At 44.0% G+C, this 11,604-nt stretch overlaps 1 pseudogene; it reads left to right on the top strand.

Moving 5' to 3' along the window:
• Positions 1–1,325: 1,325 nt before the first annotated feature.
• LOC150010217 (PSME3-interacting protein pseudogene) lies at positions 1,326–2,178 on the top strand (annotated as a pseudogene).
• The last annotated feature ends 9,426 nt before the right edge of the window (positions 2,179–11,604 follow it).

Below are 11,604 nucleotides of genomic sequence, written 5' to 3'. Positions count from 1 at the left end.
GTTTTTAGTTTAGACCTACACTTTAAATTTGCTGAATTTCTTTCCTCTGTTGTTGCCATTGAGAACCACTTCTTTCAAGTCACTAAGATTTGAGGTCTGTACAGATGAAAAGATTCACCTTAGCCCATTCAGAGTATTCAACAATGGACATGACAACCATTCTATTGATTTCATCCTTGCCACAGGCTGAGATTTTTCACTGGCATCATTTAATGTTTTTTTTTTCTTTGTCATTGGTTTTCAGCAATTCAATTGTGATATTGTCTTGCTGTAGTTTCCTTTGTGTTTATCCATATTGAAATTCATTGAGTTTCTTGGATCTATGATTTACATTTTTCATCATATTTGGAAAATGGTCATTATCTTTTTATTTTAGATTTCATTTTTAACCCTTCGAGTGCCAACATTGCTGTGAGCAATGCTGACAAATTTTCCCAAAAGTGCCAGCCTCGCTCCCAGTGACTCTTTTTTCAATGGCTATAAATAACAATGAAATAAGTCATATTTTATGTTTTGTTCTCTTTTTTTGCACCTCAGATTATATATTGACAAAACTTTTTCTTATATTGATCCAAATTTCAAACTTTTACACTTGTTCAAATACCGACATATTAATTCTGTTATAATTTTTATTTACATTTTAAATGGTCCTTTTAATTTCATTTATCTTTGCAATAATCATCAAAACTCTATGCAGTGTTCATGATAAGGAAGCTTTTGCTAATGGACATTTTCATTGCTTCACATTATAGCATTAGCATTTTGTTTATAAACTGTTTTTCACTGTTGATATCTATTGATATATGTCTCTAGTGTAAATGCCATTTGTGTTCTTTTTTGTATGTTATGAAGTTTTCTTTTTTTCAAAAATTTATGCAGTATTTGGCATACTTCTTGCTTGTTATCCATTTTGCCATGTGTTTTTTCAAATTATAATAATAGGTTTTATATTATGCCATATATTATATTTTAAAAGCCATATTGAAGGAAAGAATTTATTTTTTCTAAAATAATTGTTATAATAAAATAATTTTAATGCAATATTGGACTCTGGCCAAGATGGAGGTGTAGACAGACATGCTGCATCTCCCTCCACAACTAAGAAGGAATACAACTACCTCAAAACTAGAAACAACTAGAAGGTTCAGAAAATCAAACTGCATGTAAGTCCAGCAAACAAAGATATAAAGAAAAAATACTCATCCAGACAGGCAGGAGGGGTGGAGCCAGGGCAGAGAGGAAGCGGTGTGGTGGCGGTAATAGTGGCAGGCCAGCAGAAAGCCAGCGGTGTTTGCGGTGGCGGTTTGGGGTGGACGCTACCGAAGAGAGGGTGTCCCGCCTTCAGCGCGTCGGTAGACTGATTGTTCCACTATGGATGGAGGGGATGATGGTAACCTTGTTATCAAAAAGAGATTTGTGACCGAGGCAGAGCTAGATGAATGGTGTAAAAGGAGGCAAGAAGAATGTGAGAAAGTTCGAAAACCTGAAGATCCAGAAGAATGTCCAGAGGAGGTTTATGACCCGCGGTCTCTATATGAGAGGCTACAGGAGCAGAAAGACAGGAAGCAGCAGGAGTATGAGGAGCAGTTCAAATTCAAAAACATGGTAAGAGGCTTAGATGAAGATGAGACCAACTTCCTTGATGAGGTTTCTCGGCAGCAGGAATTAATAGAAAAGCAGCGAAGAGAAGAAGAGCTGAGAGAACTGAAGGAATACAGAAGTAATCTCCACAAGGTTGGAATTTCTCCAGAAAACAAGAAGGAAGTGGAGAAGAAAGTGGCTGTGAAACCCATGGAAACCAAGAACAAGTTCTCCCAGGCAAAGCTGTTGGCAGGAGCTGTGAAGCATAAGAGCTCAAAGAGTGGCCACAGTGTAAAAAGACTGAAATCGGACCCGGACCCAGATGACAAGAATCAAGAAGCCCCGTCCTGCGTGTCTCTCGGAAGCACGTCCCTGAGCCGCCCCTCCATCCACTGCCCCTCCGCTGCGGTGTGTATCGGCATCCTCCCCGGCTTGGGCGCCTACTCAGGGAGCAGCGACTCCGAGTCCAGCTCAGACAGCGAAGGCACCATCAACGCCACCGGCAAGATCGTGTCCTCCATCTTCCGAACCAACACCTTCCTCGAGGCCCCCTAGCTCCTATGTCCTGGCCACAGGGCTGGACGGTGTGTCTGCCTACAGGCATTGCCTCCCTCAGAGGACTGGGTGGCCTGCCCCCTGTGCACCTGTGATACTTTAACCTCGTCTAAAATGTGCCAGGTCCACTTGTGGCATGACGTGTGTGTGGTTTCTCCTCCCAGCCCTGTGCAGATGCCCGAGCCTGCCCTGCGGCCTCCTTCCTTGCTGACGTCCGGGTGGGGTCGGGGGTCAGGGTCCAGCAGAAGTTCCTCTAAAAATACCCTGGGCAGGTAGGGAAGCTGGCGTGCACAGGGTTCAGGTTATGCTGGTTTCTTGGTTTGTTTTGTTTTGTTTTTTCTTTTTCTTTTCCCAACAGCACAGGGAAGGAAGCAAGGGCCATTCTTGGGCAGAGGCTATTTTAAACTTTCTACTCTAGATGAACCGTTGTTTGGCTGCATTGCATTGTGTAAATGTGGGGGGTGGGGTGGGGGAGAGAACCGCCCCAGGAAATGCACTGGCCTACTCCATGGAACTAACCAATTCTTTTTTTTTTTAACCAATTCTTGATGTTGTATGACTAAGATTAAAAACTACATCTGCAAAAAAAAGAAAGCACAGTTTTAAAAAGTCAGGAGGAACACCTGGGGAGCATTCCCAGCTCCTCACCAGACTTCGCAGCTCACGGTCCCAGCGCCGGGGAAAATCAAACCTCATTGCTTCTGACTGTGCAGACCAGTAGGGGTTGGGGTGGAGGCAGAAACTGCCAATTTCAACAGAGTCCGCTTGTTTAAAGGGCCCCCACGGTCCTAGAATGTCCACAGACCCACCCACTCTGGGAACGATGGCCAGGGCAGCAACTAGAGGGGCGTCAGTCCGGTGCAGAAGTGGGAGAGGTGCCTGGAAAAGGGGCAAGTGCTGGGCAGGTGGCATTGTTTCCTCTCAGACCCCTCCCCCACATACAGTGCCACAACGTGGTGAAATGGGTCACCCTGTACTGATGAATCCCTAAGGCTCCGCCTAGACAGCTCTACCTGGGACGCAGAGGCAAACAAACACAGGAGCCTGTCAGAATGAGAAGGCAAAGAAGTATGGCCCCAAAAGGGGAATGGATCAAGGTTCCAGTGAAAGAACTAAGGGACGAGAAGATAGCCAACTTAACAAATGAGGAGATAGACAACCTAACAGATGCAGAATTCAAAACACCGGTGATAAAGATGCTCACAGGCTTGACAGATAAGCTTGAATATGGCAAATACATAAGAGAAGAAATGAAGGCTATGCTAAGTGAAACAAAGGGAAATCCACACAAAACCAATGGTGAAGGGAAGGAAGCTGGGGTTCAAATCAATGATTTGGAACATAAGGAAGAAAAAACACTCAAGCAGTGCAGAATGAGAAAGGAAGAATTGAAAAAAATGAGGAAAACTTCCTAAATTTTGTGAAGGAGATGGACATACAGGTCTGGGAAGCACGGAGGGTCCCAGATGAGCTGAACCCAGAGGAGACCATACCAGGACACATGGTGATTGAGATGCCAAAGGTGAAAGATAAAGACAGAGCCCTGGGGGCAACAAGAGAGAGGTGGAGAGTTGCATACAGAGGGGTGCCTACAGGACTATCAGCTGATTTCTCAGAGGACACTTTGAAGGCAAGAAGGGACTGGCAAGCAGTATTCAATGTCATGAAAAGCAACTTACAACCAAGATTACTCTACCCAGCAAAGCTATCATTTGAAATGGAAGGGCAGATGAAGTGCTTCCCAGACAAGGTGAAGCTAAAGGAGTTCATCATCACCAAACCATTATTATATGAAATGTCAAAGGAACTTACATAAGAAAAAGAAGATCAAAACTATAAACATTAAAATGACAACAAACTCACAACTATCAATAGCTGAATCTAAAAAATAAAAACAAAGTCCAATGAAGCAAACCAGAATAGGAACAGAATTGTAGGTATGGGGATCATTTGAAGGGTTATCAGCTGGGAAGTGGGGGTGATAAATGGGGAAATGGTGCAGGGATTAAGAAGCATACTTGGTTGGTACAAAATAGACAGGGGGAAGTTAAGAATAATATAGGAAAGGGTGAAGCCAAAGAATTTCTATGCACAACTCATGGACATGAACTAAGGAGAGGTGGGATTGCTGGAGGGAAGTAGGGTACTGGGCAGAGGGGAGCAAAGGGGAAAAAAATTGGAACTACTGTAACAACATAAGCAATAAAATATACTTAAAAAAAAGAAAAGCTCCAAGATAACACATTCAGTTCAGTGGCTTTCAAACAGTTTTGATCTAACTAAAGTAAGAAATGCATTTTAAAATGCATTTTTAAATCATGCCATATCCATATGGCCATGTGAAAAGTTTCATGATATAATTTCCATCTTTACAATAGAAAAAAAAAAAGAAGAGTGTATTTACTATATTCATGAAATTTTCAGTAAATTATTTTTAATAATAATATTTTTATAGACGTATTTCATTAACTTTGCATTTCTCAGCAAAATAGCCCGACATTTCTCACACGAATTTTAGCAATTACAAATGGCACTCAAAGGGTTAAATTATTTTTAAAGAGAGAGGGAGGAAGGGAGAAAGAGAGGAAGAGAAACATCCAATGAGGATTGGTTGCTTTCCCCCATTCTGTCTCCCCAACTGGGGATCTGGTCTGCAACCCAGACATGTGCCCTGACTGGGAATTAAACCGACAACCTTTCAGTTTGCAGGCCAATGCTCAACCCACATCAGCCAGGGTGGTCATTATCTTTTTCAAATACCCACATGCCCTCTACTCTTTTTCTGAGACTCTAATTACATGTATATAAGACCATTTGTCTAATAGGTCACTGAAGCTCTGTTAGTGTTTTCCTCAGATTTTTATCGTGTGCTTCAGTTTATCTCATCTTTTAGTTCGCTTGTCTTTTTCCATCATGTCTAGTGGACTATTTAGCCTATCCCATGATTTTAAGATTTCATATACTATATGTTTTAGGGTTCTCCATAGAAACAGAACCAACATATACATATTTATGCCTATCTATCTATTATCTATGTAGAATAAGATTTATTAAAAGAAACTGGCTCATGCTATTGTGAAGATGGAGCAGTTCCATGATCTGCCATGTACAAGCAGGGAAAGCCAGTGGCCTGACCCAGGAGTGCTGATGCTGTAAGTTCTCAGTCTAAGGGCAGAAGACTGATGTCTCTGCTCAAACAATAAGGCAGAGAGAGAGAGAGAACTCAACTTTCTTCTGACTCTCAGTGGGTTGGATGATGTCCACACACATTGTGGAGGGCAATCTCCTTTACTCAATCCACCAATTAAAATACTAATTTCTTCCAGAAGCATTTTCACAGACATACCCAGGAATAATGTTTAACCAGATATCTGTACATCCTGTGGCCCAATCAAGTTGACAAACAAAATTATCATACTGTATTTATTAGTTCTAAAGTTTCAATTAGTGCTTTTTAAAAAGATGTGCCATTTCTTTCCTCATTATAATTGCTGTTTAAAATTCTTGTCTGCTAATTCCATTACTTCTGTCAAGTCTGAGTCCGTCTCTATTGATTGATATTTTTCTCTTGGCTATAAATGTCTTTGCCTCTCATATCTAGTGATTTTTTTTATTGAAAGATGGTCATTTTGAATATTACATTATTGAGTGTTTTTTAAAAATTATTCTTTAAAGAGTTTTTAGTGTTGCCAATTTACTCAGAGATCAGCTTGACCCTTTCAAGGTTTATATTTAAGCTTTGTTAGGATGGGTCTATAATAGCTTTCACTCTAGGACTTGCTGCTCTTAAGGTATGACCTTTCTGAAGTTTCATACGCTGGGTGCTTACTGAGGTCTCTCCACCTAGCTAGCCTAAACTTGAACATCTCTTAACTTTATTTGAACTCAGAGAGTTGTTCAGCTTACAACACCCTAATAAAATACTCTATTTTCAGTATTTGTTCTGTGTCTAAACTCACAGAAACTTTTCATACAAGTGCACAGTTTAGTATTTAGCCAAAGATTCAAAAGGACTGCCATGCAATTTTCTGAAACTCCTTCTCTGCATAGCTTCCTCCTCTCCAGTATTCTGCTCTGCAAATCCCAGCTTCATGAGTCCTCTGAATTCCGATCTCTGTCTTCTCAATACAGTGATACCTCAGTGCTCTGCTTGGGTTCCCCCTTCCAAGGCCATGGTCTGGTAAAATACCTATAGGCAGAAAGTCAGGTTGATCATATAGTTCATCTTATTTGTTTTCCTTTTTTCAGGGACCACCGTCTTGTTCTGCTGGTTATCCAGTGTCTAAAAACAGATGTTTTGTATATTTTATTTCATTTTCTATTTTTTTCTGGTGGGTGGGGGCTAGTCCAGTATCTGCTTCTCTGTCATAGTCTAACCAAGCAGGGGTCCACCCAGGATAAAGTTTCATTACCCTTTCTGACTGAAAGCATTTCTCTTTTACCTTTTACCAGTTAGGGCTAAGAAGCAGTTGTTTCTTCCAAGCCCACAAGTACTAATAGTGGACATTTAATTCCCACTCATTCTTGCTTGCCAACCAGCCTGTTCTTCTGAGCCTATTCCTTTTTTGTCTCTTGCGCAACACAGTCAAAAGCATGCTTCACATCTACTAACCAACTGTTTTCTACCCTCTTTTTCTTGGGTGACAAATCCTTTAGGTACCTTGTCTGTCTTTGTGGTATTACAGGGCACTCACTTAAGGGTGACCAGAAGTGGCCGAGTTAAAATATATTAAAATCTGGGTCTTTGATGTCATATTGAGATGAAGAAGAAGCCCAGAACTAGCTCCAAACTTATTAAATGAACTAAATAAATGCCCTTATTTGTTTAGCCACTTTTAAATGTGTATTCTGTTCATTGCAGCCCAAAGCATCCTGGTGAACATGAGTGATCCCACGCCTTTCCATGGTTTCTGATGCTCATGGCTCTCAGATCTTTGTCTCTAGATGGATCTTCCTCCACAGTGACACACTCAGATATCTGCCTGCTTGTGGGTCATCTCTACTGAATGTCCCACCAGGTTCCTTAAGCTCAGCATCCAGATTGATCCTATTTTCCCCCTCCTAAACTGCCTTCCCTCAGAATTCTCAATCCGAGCTGAAGATACCACCATCTGCTTTGTAACCCAAGCTCTAAGCCCGGTTGCCATTCTGGAATTCCCCTTTTCCCTCTTCTTTTGAGATCCATAACTCACAAGGTCCTATAATTTTGTCCCCTAAGCATTTCTCATATACATCCCCTCCTCTCCATTCCTCCTACGGCTGCTGAGGATAGGCCCCTGCCATCTCTCTTTCCAGTTACTCCCCTCTGACCCCCCTGCTTCTAATGCATCTTCCACTTGGCTTCTTTCCTTCTGGGACAGATTTATCTGTATCACTTCCCTGCTTAGAACCCTGCTGTGTCCCCTCCACTTGTTTACATGATGAATTCCAAACCCTTACCAAGGCTTACAGGCCTCCAGGGTCTGGCCCCAGCTGGCTCTGCCCTGACCCTAGCCACTTCCCATTTTCACATCACACCCCAGCAACACCAATCTGTGGTCGTTTTCTCTGGTCACCCTGCTTCTTCTCCCCTTGGGCCTTTGTGCATGCTGTGACCTACCTGAGATATTTCCCCTGCTGATCCTAGCCCATCCCTCAGCTTTTCTCCTGCAAGCATCTATTCATCCTACCTGAGTAGGGGTCCCCTTTTTCTCCCTCTAGAAATTCTCCCTGGTGATCCCAACCTCCAATCTTGTACAGTTACCCTTTTCCGTGCCAGTAATCTTCATACACATCACTCTAACCAAGCCTACCACTTTGCTTTGTAAACATGGTTGTGTGTATTTCCCCCTCCAGACTGAGTTCCTTGAGGGCAGACACTGGAACTTACTTAGCCTTGAATCCTCAGCCTCTGCCCCATAGTGGCTAAGCAATAAACATTTGATGACTGAACAAATCATGCAATAAATCCCTTATAACAGGTCCCCTACTGTACTATGGAATGCTTAGTGGTTAGCTCACTTGAGTAAGTGGATTAACTTAAAAATAATAGAACCCTGTTTCCTTAAAATCATTTTCCATCAATGCTTTCCTTTTAATTAGTACAATCATGGACTAGAGTGTAGTTGTGGTGAGGTTTCCATAGCATCTTTCTCAGAAGGGGTATTTTGTTTCCAGAAGCAAAGAAGCCTGGCTTAGGAAGAAAGGCTGTGAAAAGAGCGTGGCATGGATCTGAGGAGCTGCTGGAAACTTTTCTAGGCCATGAAAATCAGGATGGGCCTCGAGCATCCATGAGGGGGTGACTGTGGATGTGGGTGACTTAGTGGGTGTCCGACAGTCCCTTCTTCCCCATCACTACAGAGTCACTCCTATTGACTATCCATCACCCTCTCCCATGGAACTCTTACAAGCCAAATTTCCTGTAGAAGGAAGTTCCTCTCTCTTTCCAGGGATTGATTTCTTCTGCCTGGAAAGCATCCACATCCTCTTCTATCTACCCCCGTTTTTGCTATTCTTTAAAATGTAGATGGATCCCCTTCCCTCCTGTGAAGTCTCCTCCAATATTCCTCTTAAGCTTGTGAGTGCCCCAAGAGAAGAGACCATGTCTCATTCAACGTTATCTCCTGGGTGCCTGCTACAGAGCCTGGCACATGGTAGATGTTGAACAAACAAAGGGAGAACTGGCCTGAATTCATTCAATGTACAGTCATTTCTTCATCCTTGTACATTCTGGATGCTTCTTTCAATGATGGCTCTCTAGTACCCTGGTGATCACTCATGCCTCGTGGAAGGTCTTCTGAAACGTTCTTGATGTGGCTTTTAAAAAAACACTTCCTGAGTGTTGGCTAGTTTTCTCATCTGGGTGGTGACTGAGCAGGCAAGGGCTGTGTCTCTGCCTTCCTGGGCTCCCCCTGTTGGTGGGGGTTGGGGGGCACCTTGAGGACAGGTTTTGCAGCTTGGCCCAGATGAGGAGAACTTCTGGTGTATGGTATGTGAGACACCACTTGTACTCTTATTTTAGACCCCAAAATGATGGGTAACCTGTTCATGGGTACCCCATGAGCCTGTGTGGTTGTTTCTCTTTGGCCTGATGATTGTTTATAAGGGGTGAAGTGAAGTCATGAGTCAATTAGCGCTGGCCGTGCACATGCGATGGGAATTTCTTGCTCTTTGGTGGGCAGCTGGCAGCTCAGAGCCCTCTGGCTCCTGGGCCCTCAAACATGGCTCTTCAGTAAGGTCTTTGCCAGGTCAGCTCAACGAACTCTTCTTGGATGTCCTTCCCTCACTCAGGTCTCAGACTTCTCCTGATTTATACATTTCCCCAACCTTACCTGAGACCCTGGGAGAGTCCCCACCCCACCCCCATCCTGGGCTTAGACACTATTCTCTTCAGGTTCTTTCACCTAATGACCCATTCAACCTCCCAGCAACTGAGAAACTAGCTTTCTTTGCTTGATGATAGGGAGAGCTTAATACTTAAATCTCCAGTCCTCAAATGAGGAAGTGAGGAATAATATTCATATCCAATCCTTTTCACTATAATAGGCAATGGGTGAGAATGAACAGTTTAAGTTCCTTATTAAAATAGGCTGAATCATTCCTGCTGTGGTGGATTGGATGATAGGCCCCAATTCCTCACCCTTCTTGGCAGCCATGTCCTGCCATGGCCTTTTCATGGTGGAGTGTGTTTCTCTGCCTCTTCATCCTGGATGAGGCCATGTGACTTGTTCTGGTCAATGGCCTAGGGGAGAAGTGAACATGCACCAGCTCCTCAGGAGGCTTCACGTGTTTCTGCTTCCTTATTACACCTCTGTCAGTGCCATAAGAGGAGCAGGCCCCAGCCACCCCCTTGTCCTGGGAAGACAAGAGATGCAAGGAGCACAGCCTCCCCTGCTGACTCATAGACCTGCAATGAGAAGTCATCCAGCCTAAATCAGCTAAACCTCAGCCAACCTCTCTGAGAAGGAATAATAATTGAGTGTTGGGGCTCTTTGTCATGCAGCATTCTTGTGGCAATAACTAACTGAGAGTTCCCTTTCCAGAAGGCTGAGGTAAAGTACTGAGCACTAGTAGTTGCACAGCACATAATGGGTGCTTAGTATTTGGATATCAATTAACACTTCCTGGTAGGCATCATAAAAGAATATGAGAATATCAAACCTGGAAGAGCTCTTAAAGGAGTTATGGGTGGACAAACAACCCAGACTGCCACTATGACTTGCCCAAGGTCACACAGGGGATTGTTGCCAAGCTTAGGTAGCACTCAAAGCTGGTCGCTCTACAACACAGTAAGATGACTTCCCTGCCTCTTGTAGGCCAGCTCAATGATAAACATGGCTTCCTCCTGTTCTTTCCTTGGCCACATGTGTGAGCTTCATGTCACTGTGCTGGAATTTTGACAAATGTGAAGTAGTGACCAAGAGAGGGAGGCAGGAAGGTGAGAGAGGAAGTAGGTTCAACCAGAGACAGGACTCTAGATGCAAGCAGGGATATTCCATCCGCAACCCTGTCTCCCTGTGGCGCTGGTGCTAACTGTCCTGTGATGGGATCCGCAGTTCAGACCCCAGACTGTGGGCATCTTCCGCAGCCTGGTCTTGGGACGGGAGCTTGCTTTCAGGTGCTGGAGGCCTAATGGCTGCCTCACTTGGCACCCACAGCCACAGGGATGGGCTGGAGGGAGTTTGGGAAAGCAGTGCGGACAGGGTTCAAGGGAAAGGGGGCTAAAGTTTGCTGAAAGCTTTCAATTTGCTGCTGAGGAGTGAGCTGGATGGCACTGTGGGGATCTGGTTTATCATGACCTTCCAAAGCCTTGATTATATTCAGGGGCATGTTGCCCCACCCTGAAGAATGAAGTCTGAGAATGTTCTCTCCAGCTTCTTCCCTCCCTCTTCTGGGTCATTCTCCCTCACATGACTCCTAGGCCCCTTGAAAGTGATGTCCTTTCTCTTTGAAACCAGTGTCTGCATCCTCTTTCCCTTCTTGTATCCAAACCCTATTCTTGGAAAAAGACCAGATGGCTCATTTATATTAAAGTGCAAATGCCTGATATGGCTGGGGCCACATTTTGGAAGGAAACAAAGCCATCAGTGGGCCGAGTGATTAGAGGATCCTTCCGACATCAAGATACAAATACAGGAGTTATCTGTGGTTGGAGGGACCTTCCCAGAGGGGACCCAGGAGTCAGTCACACCAGAGCTGTTCCTGCTCTTTGAGACCCATCTTTGAGGACATCAGCTCCACAGGCAGGCCAGCTCTCTAGCCTCTCTTGGGCCCTCCTCCTGTTAGCACATCTGGACCCAAGAGGCAGCTGTTTCAGAGACTCCTAAGGAACCCCACAGATTGGCCCTACCTCTAAGCCCTGCTGGTGCTCCAGTTCTGAGCTGCTGGACCCTGCTGGCCTTTTGTCTCCTTCTGCCCCTTTGCTTATATCCCAGCTTCTTCCTGAGGGTTGGGAACAAGATGGCCTGGTTCATGCTAGGAGTTTTTTGT

Source organism: Furipterus horrens, unplaced genomic scaffold (assembly GCF_987537825.1).
Source record: "Furipterus horrens unplaced genomic scaffold, mFurHor1.1.pri manual_scaffold_5, whole genome shotgun sequence".
NCBI classification, from domain to species: domain Eukaryota; kingdom Metazoa; phylum Chordata; class Mammalia; order Chiroptera; family Furipteridae; genus Furipterus; species Furipterus horrens.
Note: the sequence above shows the minus strand (reverse complement) of the source record. Positions and strands in the feature narration are given on the sequence as shown.